Source organism: Talpa occidentalis, unplaced genomic scaffold, assembly GCF_014898055.3.
Source record: "Talpa occidentalis isolate TD23 unplaced genomic scaffold, MPIMG_talOcc4v2.1 talOcc4.17, whole genome shotgun sequence".
NCBI classification, from domain to species: Eukaryota; Metazoa; Chordata; class Mammalia; order Eulipotyphla; family Talpidae; genus Talpa; species Talpa occidentalis.
Genome location: NW_023601754.1, coordinates 30,824,567 through 30,837,009, shown reverse-complemented (window position 1 = coordinate 30,837,009; position 12,443 = coordinate 30,824,567). Strand labels below are relative to the sequence as shown.

The 12,443-nt window shown below is 38.8% G+C and overlaps 1 long non-coding RNA gene across 2 annotated transcripts in view; it reads left to right on the top strand.

The window, feature by feature from the left end:
• Window positions 1-12,443, top strand: part of LOC119249235 (uncharacterized) — a 206,927-nt gene that overhangs the window by 25,776 nt on the left and 168,708 nt on the right. The gene's annotated exons all lie outside the window — the stretch shown is intronic.

Genomic DNA, 12,443 nt, shown 5'->3' with positions numbered 1-12,443 from the left:
GTCCCTTATAACTTTTAAGTATAGAGAGACACACATATTTCTCTCTGATCATCAATCTGTTTTAAAATTGTAGTGATTGGTGTAGGAACAGAATCATTTCCTTGGTGCTACAGCACCAGCAAGTAGGATGTGCCTTAAAAGTATAGTTTGATTTAATTTCTGCTACAAATTTTGCTCGTTTAATGTGCTACTGGGCAAAAACAGGGATGTTCAGAATTACAGTTCAACTTAAGTATAATATAATGTTATTAAATATAACTAGGTTACCTTTGTTGTCAGGAATTGTATAGGTGATTTCCGTAATATCAGAATTTCTCTATCATTTTAGTGCTTTCTCTGACTTTCACAGTAAATAAGAGTGCTTTATTTTGCTTAATTGTATATGCATAATATATAGACTATTAGACCATGATCTACACAGAGTAGGTGCACAAAAGAACATTGGAGTTCAGAACTATAAACAGACATGGTAATTTGTTTTTGCAAATAATATACAACTTGTGTCAGAGAAAGAAAAAATAAACACGTTATTTCACTTAATAACAATTATCAAGGAAATGTTGAGTCGTTATTATTCTGTATTAGTTCTACTTGCATTCATGGTAAATGGATGAAAGCTGAATTAAAATTTGACATTTGGGCCATTTCCTAAAAATATGTGATTTCTCAGTCTTTAAGTACATTTCCTGGCTCATGTTTTCATCTAGGCAACTTTGCAACTTTAATGTTGTTTAAAATTAAATTTGTTCTTTGGTTTGTTACAATACTTAGCAAGTTAATAAGTTTATAAATCATAATTAACTACTACTTTCTGTTCTGCTGCCCTCAGAATTGCTTTCCCTGTGACTCTTTTTTCTTTATCCTTGTAATTTGCCACAAGTGTATAGTATTTTAAAGATGGGTAGACCTTATTTTCAAGGTGTGTTATACTGGCTTCACTCAGATTGTGTAACCATGACATGAGTGACATGTATGTGAGCGTGTTGTCACATGTGCTTGCACATGTGTGTGAGCTTACAAGTATGCTCAAGTGCTTAACTGCCCTCTAGGGAACATCACTTTTTTTAATATTCTCTTCTACTGTGCTCGGTACAATTCCTGAAACATGTTGATTCCAGAATTCCATCAGGGACTTCCTGCTTCTGTACAATAAAAGGAAGTCAAATAAAGTGTAATGAATTTTCAAGTACTTCAGCGAGGAATTTAAAATGTTCAAAGAGAAGTCAAAATGCCTCAATCATTAGGATTCTGCTTAGGGAATGTGGGTGAGCTTCATTAGAATGTGAAATCACTGGGGGCAGAAAAGATTCCTGTAAATGCCTCTTACTTCATCATATACATCAGACAGATCTTCCCTAGTGGTTTATCTAGAAAGAACTGTGAGTTTAGCAAGACGGGGGCCAGAGGGAAATGCTTACAATAGTTAGGTCTTACACCTCACTGCACTCAAATATTTGCAAGTCCTTGCTCATCCTTGGCAAACCTTGCTCTCACAGGTGTTCTTGCTCACCTGCATGGCATGATACACACCTGCTTATCCATCTTCTTAAGCCTAAGAAGAAATATAAAAATTTATATTTCCTTGCTAAATCTCTGCCTTTCTGTCTTTCTCAGCCATCCCAGGCTTTCTTTGTTATTTTCTTTCTTGTTGACAATTTACATTTTGTATTGATGCCAAAAAATATTTAACAGTGATAAATGTAGTACAGTTTATGTAATAGAGCTCAGGTACTTATTTTTTTTTCAAGATTTATTTATTTATGCATACAAGAATCGGGTGCAGGCCAGCGGCGTGGGGGGTGAGGGGATTCACCAGAGACAGTGGGGAGCAGAACAGGCAGATCTACTGAAATACACTACTAAGGGGAGCAGCAGGTGAAACAGGAGAGGTCTGCTGCGTCTTGTGGGTAGTTCCCTGGCCTGGGATAGAACTCGTGCTACAGAGGCTGCAGATAGCTTCATAGTGCTGTGCTTAACCCCTTGTGCCACCAGGGAGGCCCCAGAGCTCAGTTACTTTTTACAGTTGGCTCATACTGTTCATCAGGATTGTTTACCTGCCACAAAACCTGAGAACAGGTGCTCCTCATTTCCTTCTTTTCTCTCCTCTCAAGTCCAGAGTGTTGATACAGCTTTATCCATCCTTCTTGGTCTGCTTTGCAGCTGTGGACAAGGCATGGCCTGAGGCTGTTTTCTATAGTGACCTTTTGATTGATGCCACTATAAGTTCAAAGCCTCCAGCACTTCCCTCTCACCCCGGAGAGCAGATAGGTAGATAGGTATACCTGGCCAACCTGTTAGCTGGTCAGGGAAGCAACGGAAGAGCTTCCTGGATTGGTGATGTCCCTTATGTATATATTTTCCTATATTCCTCCTCAGGGAACGCCACCATCTTTCACCTTTGAAATCTGGTCTAGTCTAATTGGTTGCCATCCTAATAGCTCCACATGTAGATACTCACTTTTCATTGACTGAGAATTCATTTGAATGCTGTCCCAAACATTTTTACTCCACATTTGCCTCAAGATACTGGGTTGCTTCTTGTCTACATTTAATAAAATGAGTCTAAAAATGAGCATTAAATTTTGATGCTAGGGGTCTCCCTGGTGGCCTAGGGCTTAAGTTTAAGCGCTATCACTGCTATCTGTGGCCTGAGTTCAATCCCTGGCCAGGGAGCTAACCCACAAGGTGCAGTGTATTTCAGGAAATCCATCTGTTTTACTCCCCACTCTGTCTCTGGTGAATCCTCTCAGCCCCCCTCCCCCAATATCTCTGGCATACACCAAAGTTCTTCTATGTATGCAAAAATTAAAAATAAATTTTGGACCTAGGTGGGAGGAATTCAGCATTCTGAACCCAGACATCTCTAGATAAATGCTGGTGTAGATGAGAGGGGATAACACAATCCCAACACTTTTCTAGAGAATTCTTTCTTCTGTGATATTCAGTTATGCTAATATTGATGTCAAGAATACTGATTTTAGTACTACCTCTCTCATACATCCTAAATGGGGAATATTTTTTTCTTATATTGTTATTCATTTTTGTACAATATTTGATTTCTCCTTTGGGGTGTAATCCCCATAAATCTTCCTTCACCTCACCCGTGAACCATCACCATAATCCCTGGTGCTCTAGTCTCCCCTGTTTTGACCCCCTCCTTTCCCCCTCTCATATTTCTAAGGTCTATAATTTTCCCGCTAGTTTTCTCCTTTTTTTTCCTCTGACCTTTTATTTGGTTTCGCTATATTCCTCCTATATGTGAAACCATCTAATACTTTTGTTTTTCCTTTTGATTTATTTCACTGAGCATAATCTTTTCAGATCCATCCATATTGCTGTAAATGGCATGAGTGTATCCTTTTTGATTGCTGAATAGTATTCCATCGTGTATAAGTCTCTTTCTTTGAAATTTAAGATTTATAATTTTAACAGGAGATGTTTTTTTAAAAATCTTACCTACCTCGTACATTCTGTGGAAGACCTGCTATATGTAACATGAGGAAGACCTGGTGAAGAAAGGGGAAGAATTTGTCAATCTTTCTATAATCCACTTATAAAACAACTTTTAGGGTTATTGTGAAAGAGATAGAAAAAATAGGTGTAAAGTACTTAAAAACATAGATGCTCAGTACATTTTACATCTTATAACACACAGATATTTGTATTGGTATGTTAAGTCACAGTGTATATCAAAGCTACAAACTACATGCAACATCTATTTCTACCATGTTGATTTTTGAATAAAAAATGAACTTTTCACCCTTTCAGAGCAGAAGAGAGAAGCTAACGTCTCTGAAATCTCTGTTAATCACTTACATGATGTTATCTAAGGAAATACCCTTAAATCTCAATAGTTTACAATCGAAGATGACTTTCAACAACTCTACATGACCACCATGTGTTGGATGTCGTCTGTACCACTTTATTTTTATGCCAGAACATAAACTGAGAGAAGTTTCTCTTGGGAATCGTGCTGGTCTTATGACAGAGGATATGTACGTTGGGACCAAATGATGATTATGTTTCTGCTTAAAAATAAACATGTGATTTCCACTCATATTTCATTCACCATGCAAGTCACAAGGCCAAGCCAGAAGGCAATGAGACCAACATATTTAACCCTTGCCAAGATATACACAATAGATATTTTAGAATTTCATATCAAAGGAAGAAAACTCTCAAAGTACTAGAGAAGAGAGTTAAAATTCATGCAGATATCTACTCGATAAGTCATTTGGCACCAAATACTAAACTAGGTAGTTGCCTGCCTACAAGTAGTCCACTTGATCTCTCTAATGAGGTCATTATTTATTTAAAATAGAAATATGAACCTCCTTGTCTAGTTCTGATAATAGAAGAGGATCAGGTAATGGAAGTGTCTGTGTGTCTTGTAAATCAAACAAAGTCTAAATAAACAAAAGTCCAGTGAGAGCCAGCTATCAGATACCACTATTTTTATTCACTTCACAGATCAGGGATTGTTCTGGACAGGGAAACTCACTGTACTAATGACCTGGCATTATCTGCAACACAGAAGAAGAAAATAAGTAAAGATTTGCTTCATGCTCTGTATCTTGGAAGAGTTCAATTATATAGTATTATTTTCAAAGAGATGTCCAAATACATAGATATATATATATATCTGTATAAATATATGTGTATATATACATATTTTATATATTTTATATATATATATATATATATATATATATATATATATATGGATATCGATTTAGTTGGAAAGGCAATCTTCAAACTTGAGTGTTGACCAGACATATTCTAGAAGACTATTGGGTCTAAGATTAAGGTGTTAGTAAGACCATGCTCCCTCTAAAGATTCTGGGAAAGGACCTATCCCAGGTCTATTTCCTAAATTCTAGTTGTTCCCTAGTGTGTGATGACATGGCATTCTCCCTATGTATATTTCTTTCTCTGTCCAAATTTCTGCATTTTTATAAAGACACCAGTCATACTGAGTTAAGAAACAACCTAATGACCTCATCTTAACTAATTAGATTTGTAATGACCTTATTTCCAAATAAAGTCACATCCTGAGGCATGGATGGTTAGGACTTCACATGAATTTCTTTCTTTTTTCTTTTTTTAAAAAAAGATTTATTTATGCATACAAGAGCTGGGGTGCAGGCCAGAGGTGTGGGGGGTGAGAGGATTCACCAGAGACAGAATGGGGAACAGAACAGGCAGATATATTGCAGTACACTGCTGAGGGGAGCAGCATGTGAGATAGGAGAGGTCTGCTACGCCATGTTGGTCAGCTCCTTGGCCAGGGATCGAACTCATACTGCAGGGGCTGTGGATAGCTTCATAGTGCTGCATCTTAACCACTTGTGCCACCAGGGAGGCCCCTCAACATGAATTTCTGAATACTAATTCAACCTGTAACAAGACATAACTTGATTTTTTGTGTGACTTTAATTAAATCATGTCACTCTCTGTCCTTTAACACTAGTTTCTTTAATTTGGTATCTCTTTGCCAGAGAGTGTCTCAAAGTACTCTTAGCTTCAAGAATCTAAGACACTGACATATTAGACTCTAAATTAATTTCATAGAAAATAAGACCAGTCTAGATGACAAAAAAATTTGACCTATTGACTTAGGAATCCAGAAAAGCTATTGTTCTCTCTCAGAAGCCTTTGGCCTAGGCAAAGAATCAGAAAATGACCTTGAGTTAAATGATCCTTTCATGTCAGGAAGCTGCATTCCCTCCCAAGTGGTTTTCTTGTCTTTGCATGAATGTTTGGCAAGAAACTCATTACCTCTAAGCTGTCTTCTTCACATGAGATCACTCTGAACTGGTCTGATATTCACTCTAAAGTTGGGTCAGCTTCACTTACCCATAGGTGTAGATTCAATCTTCTTTGAACAGATGGAGTAACATTATTTACTTAGAGGAATACAGTTCCCCTTCCCCACCAGTGATCATTATTTTTATACCCTTGGGATAAATATTTGAAGCTACAGCATCTGAGGATAGAAGACAGCTTGGATGTTCCTGGTTCTTTTATTCCTTAATCTAAATTCCACATTCTTCAGCTACAGTATGAATTACACTGAAGCAAAAATACTGACTCAACTTCACCAGAACTACATTCTTCTTACTTTCAAGAAGAAAACCAGTTAGGCTCTTCTAACAGGTAAACATCAGCTGTGGCACTTTTATTGTGGTGGTTAAAGTAATTTAAAGGAAAAATATCTTTGCACTACATTTAGGAGGACAGATTAATTATGACATGCTTAGAAACCATTAATATGTGTGGATGCCTATCAAGTAATTATTCAAACCCACACATTCACAAGAAAAATAGAAAGATTCTTGCTAGAAATTTACATATACAAATTTGAAAAGTTCATTTCTAAACTCTGCTATGATTTATACACCCACATTTTGATAATTTGAATTATGTATTAAACACATACTTTAAAAATACTTGTCATTACAATATACTTTACACAACAATGTGTTATATTTCTTGCTGGGAATTCATTATTAATATATATTTATAGGACACATTCAACTGTATCAAGAAATATAGATACATTTATTGGTACCAAATGAAATTAATGAATCTTCTGTGAGTGAGATTTTAATTCACTGTTACCTGAAACTTAATAAAACCTTAAAACCTGATTTATAAATTCATCAAGATGCTAAAAATGGACTTTTTTTGAGGGTAGGAGAGAAAGATATTAACGTGTTTCTACTTTTCTCCTAGCACAAAGCACAGTTTACTAAAGACTTCAGTATGACTGCGACATTGCAGTGACCTACAAAATAAAAACAGGAAGAATCTAACCTAGACAACCTACCAGCAAAATTATTATATATGTGTATATATATTCTATGAAATTGACTATGATAGCTTCAAGGCAGCCCATGGAGGTGAGACAAAAGGGAGATTACCAGAGAATAAAGAACACAGAGCACAAAGAATGTTAATTGCAGTATTATTTAAAATACTACATTATAAAATCTCAATGAATCCTAATGAATCAGAGGATTTATTTAAGCCTAACAATGGATAAGTACTTCTTAAAATGAAATCAAGAGAGATTAGGTGAAAAAATTAAAGAGTCCATCTTGAGCTTAAAAGTCAGGAAATAAAGAAGGATTGCATGTAAGGTCAGTGGTAACTTAAAAATCCATTCTGATTTCACCGACATGTTTAACTCCCTCCAAAGCTGGGTCTTTGTTTCATAGTCAAGTCATTAGACTCCACCCTGGGCAATATTTTCTCAACCTCTAGCTTTGCATTCTGCTATTTATTTCCTTTTCTGCCACATAGAAAGGGAGACTTAATGAAAGCATATTTTATTTCCATTCTACTATATCATGGTTCTTGCCCTGATAATCGTTACTTCTCTTTATTGCAAAACAGATTTTATCAAAAGGCATGCATCTTGAATGACCACATTTTTTTGTGCTGATTGTCCCCTAAATGATAGCAGACTTCCCTTTAGCTAATACAGCTCTCTGTGGGTTGGGGGATGGGATGAATTGAATGATTGATGGGCTTCATTGGTGAGTGAGGTGCTCTTGGTTTGGCTCCCTTAGGCCAGAGCTGAATAGCCTAAGCCAAGTGGAGGATTGATAAATTACTCAAATATGTTGCCCATGTTACACTTGAAGCCCCACAACCCTAAATAGTTATGAAAACAGAGGAAAAATGTGGATAGGATTCTAAGACTCCTAATCAATTTCATAATCCAATCCCCTCTGCAGTAGAATAGTGTCCTCCTTTACCATCTCCAGCCAGAGACTATAGGGAGTCTGGGTTCCACTGGGAACCCCCTATAACCTGTTTTTGCACCTTCAGTTTCCTCACCTATAAAATGCAAATTCACTCTTTAATCACTGCCAAATAAATGACAAATCAGTAAACATCAGTAAACAAATCAGTAAACATCAGTAAACATCAGTAAACAAATCAGTAAACAAAAGGGATTTTGTAATTTGTCTTCTGGTCATGTAGGTAACAAAACGCAGAGGTCCAGGCATTATATTTCCTTCACTGATCTTTTTGATTTTTTCACAATCTCTATTTCATACTGTCCTTACACATGGAAGTTAAAGTGGTTCTCAATTTATTGGTCCTGGGGCACCCTTAGCTGGCCGTCCATGCCAATGTCTTATTTATCAATGCTTTGATGCAAATGGAAGGAAAAAAAAAAAAAACACATCTCAAAGACTGTCTTTGGGAAGAAGATGGAAGTGGCATCAGGTCACCTACTTTTATTCTCCTATCATTGTAATTCCTGTATATATTTTTTAAAAGATCTATTTATTTATGCATACAAGAACTGCAGTGCAGGACAGAGGTGGAGGGTGAGAGAATTTACCAGAGACAGAGTGGGGAACAGAACAGGTGGATTGACTGAAATACACTAAGGGGGGCAGTGGGTGAGACAGGAGAGGTCTGCTGCGACATGTGGGTAGCTCCCTGGCCAGCGGGGGATTGAACTTATCCTGAAGTGGTTGCAGACAGCTTCACAGTGCTGTGTTTAACCCCTTGCACCACCAGAGTGGCCCCCATTCCTCCATCATTATACATACCAACATGGGCTTGGAACCTGACTTAACAAAAGCTATAAAGTTCTGTGTTTCCCTTCACTCTGGCCAGACCTTCTCCTGATATCCTTACCTTGTGAATCACTTGTTACAGTGTGAAGAATCCCAAAGCAAAAATAACCCACAAAAATTACCATGTATCTTCACACTGCCTTGGCAAAGTTAAGACTGTAAAGCATCCCTTTTACTAAGGGTTACAATAACAAGAGGGTTGAGTGAGCCTGGATCCCTGCTTGGGAAACCAAGACTTCTGTTTGTCAGACACTTATCACATCTAGTGAAGCATTTATGTCTGTTGAACAGAAAGCACCTATACAATCACTGATTATTTTTCCCCTCAGAAATCTACATAGCTCATCAAATTATTTTCTCTCTGTGTGTTCCATAGTCCTGTGAGTTGCCTCTCTCCTTGCCGGCTCTGTGCCCAGTACACTTAGTAAGAAGTTGGAAGCCCACCTTTCCCGTACCGTCTCCTACTGCCATCTCAGACCCCAGCCTTGCCCTTGTCTTCTTTATCTGTTTTGTTTTTTAGAATCCCAAGAAGTCAGTTTTAAGGCATTCTTAGACTTCCATACTGTCAATAGAATAGTCATTTTAAAATATGACTGTGAGGCCTCCCTGCTGGCACAAGGGGTTAAGCGCAGCACTGTGAAGCAATCACAACCTCTGCAGCTTGAGTTCAATCCCCGGCCAGCCAGGGAGCTAACCCACATGGCGCAGCAGACCTCTCCTGTCTCACCCGCTGCTCCCCTCAGCAGTGTATTTCAGTTCATCTGCTGTTCTGGTGTCTGGTGAATCCTCTTACCCCCGCACCTCTGGCCCGAAACCCAGTTCTTGTATTCATAAATAAATAAATTTCTAAAAAAAATATGTGACTGGGATCATTTTTCTTTGCCTGTTTGCAATCCTCAAGTGGACGGTTTCCCTCCCTTACCTCATCACTGCCAATCACCTGTTGCTCTCCTCTACAACCAAATCCCTTCAAGGAGCACTAAGCATAAAGCTGCCTCGCTTATGCAAGTGCAGCATTGTGCCACATCTTCCCGCCCTTGACCAGGACCCCAACTTCATCTCCTCCAGTATTGTCTGTGAAGTGGTTTGTTTAGCACACCAGATAAAACTGCATGTTGGGAGCCTCCCTGGTGGTGCAAGGGGTTAATCACAGCACTGTGAAGCTAATGCAGCCTCTGCAGCACGAGTTTGATCCCTGGACAGCCAGGGAGATGCCCACATGGCACAGCAGACCTCTCCTGACTTGCCTGCTGCTCCCCTCAGCAGTGTTTTCACTCAGTCTACCTGCCTGTTCTGCTGCCCACTCTGTCTCTGGTGAATCCTCTCACCCTCCACACCCCTGGCCTGTACCCCAGTTCTTGTATGCATAAATAAATAAATCTTTTTAAAAAACTGCATTTTGGAGGCCCATCTGTGAACTCTCTCCTGCTACCTCTGTCCCCACATTGCATTTATTTGTATAAGATTTGATTATTTTCCTTTGTGCGTGGTCTTCCTGGGGCAGGAATCACACCTCGTCTGCCTTTGTATCTCCAGTGCCCAACACAAGGTTTGGTATTTAGATAGTATCAAGTAAATATTTGTGGGATAAATAAACAGAAGCGCTATTCATTTTCCCAATTTCCTATCATCTATCTCAGAACAACCCTTTCAGATACTCTAGAAAATTATTTTCATTGTCTCCGATTTTGCAATAACTCAGACATCCTGTCTATAACACTTATTAATCATAATAACTTCGAAATAATTTCTCTGTGCAAATATTCAGAGTCTCATCCATAACTAAGTGAAATGCAGTCTAAAATAATCAATCATTATTTTCTAAACCAAAGACCCTGTAATTAAGGAGTCTATCAATGTGCCAACAACTTGTGGGTCTAGAAATTAATTTTTGTTTGTTAAAGGACTTTAAAAATAATGTAATAGGGGGCCCATTGTAAAATGAATTAATAAATTGCTTGTCTCGTTTCACTTGTTCTTTTCTATTTAAATTCTGTTGTAAAGTAAAAAAGTCATGCAGTCTCATGCCTTTAAAAGTTTGACACTATGCATACTTTCATTCAAAGTCAAAGTGTCATTCCCACCATCACCCTGTTTACTTGTATTTGATGTAAATGCCTGGAAAGGGGCAGTGAACTCCTGAACACTTGTGTCAGGTGAAATAGATAGATTGATTTGGTTTTTGTTGAGTTTCTTCATTAAATGAGTATGTATAGATTATCTTTTATATGCTGTGTTCACAGAGCTGTTTCTCTTTGGGAGATGATAAAAGATACACCTCAGAGGATGGGTCTGTACTGACTCCAGGGCTTGATCGTTAGTAAATGGCAACACCAGGGACCAACCTGGTGGCACAGGAGGTTAAGGGACAACTTATGAAGCTATCCGCAGCCACTGCAGCACCAGTTTGATCCCCGCCAGGGAGTTAACCCCACATAAAGCAGCAGACCTCTCCTGTCTCACCCGCTGCTCCCCGCAGCAGTGTATTTCAGTAGATCAGCCTGTTCTGTTCCCCACTCTGTCTCTGGTGCATCCTCTCACCACCACCACCACCTCTGGCCTATACCCCAGTTCTTGTATAAATAAATAAATCTTGAAAAAAAAAATGGCAATGCCAGAATCATAAACCAGAACTGTCTGAGTCTAGTACCCACATCCAATCTGTCACACCTTCGGTCCATAAACATTTGAATATAATTTATTTATTGTTTGATGTCTTTTCCTCAAAGCAGTTGAATACAAGTTGAAAGAAAGTCTAGAGAGGGGGCCTCCCCGGTGGTGCAGCGGTTGAGCACTGGGTTGCAAAGCTGCCCGCAACCCTGCTCTGCAGCACCAGTTCAATCCCCGGCTGCTCCCCAGCCACTGGAGGAGGGTCCCTCATGGCACACAGACCTCTCCTGCCACCCGCTGCTCCCCTCAGCAGTGTGCTTCTGCCTGCTCTGCTCCCCGCTCTGGCTCTGGTGAATTCTCTTATCCTCCCATGCTTCTGACTGTACCCAGCGCTTGTATAAATAAATAAATAAATAAATAAATAAATAAATAAATAAATAAATAAATCTTTAAAAAAGAAAAGACAGTCTAGAGAGGCCTACATTCTTATGAAAAGATCAGTTTTGACATATAACTAAAGCACATCTGAGCTATATTAAAGTGTGGTGAGTGAGCCGCGCATCTAGCCCTTTCATTTGTTTGTTTTTTTTAAGATTATTTATTTATTTTATGCAAGAATCAGGGTACAGGCCAGATGCATGGGAGGGTGAGAGGGTTTACCTGAGACAGAGCAGGGAACAGAACAGGCAGACTGATGAAATACACTGCTGAGGGGAGCAGCGGGCACAGCAGGAGAGGTCTGCTTCGCCATGTGGGATTCTCACTGGCTGGCTGGCATAGAACCCGTGCTGCAGAGGCTGTGGAGAGCTTCACAGCATGGTGCTCAACTGCCTGCGCTACCAGGGGAGGCCCTAGCCCTTTCATTTGTAAGAGGAGTGAACATTTACTTACACCTTAAACTCTAGGACCCCCTGCCTCCCAAATTCAGCAGCTTTTATTGATAGGCCCTATCACTTAAATTAACTAGTTTTTTAAAATTAATTTTAAAAAATCACATACTTTTATAAGTAGCAATAGCCAGCAATTCCTTTTCTAAACCTTCCCCAACCTTATTCTTTCTACCCAGAAATAACTGCTCTCAAGTCCCTTGGTTTGTTTCACCAAGACTTACCTTCTTCTAAAATATATGCTCATACTTACTTATACTTCTTTTTCCTTCATTTTGTAATGACATCTCCTGACTTCCTAGCATGAAGATGAGAGTCAGTTATTTTATATCCACTTCCCTTTGTC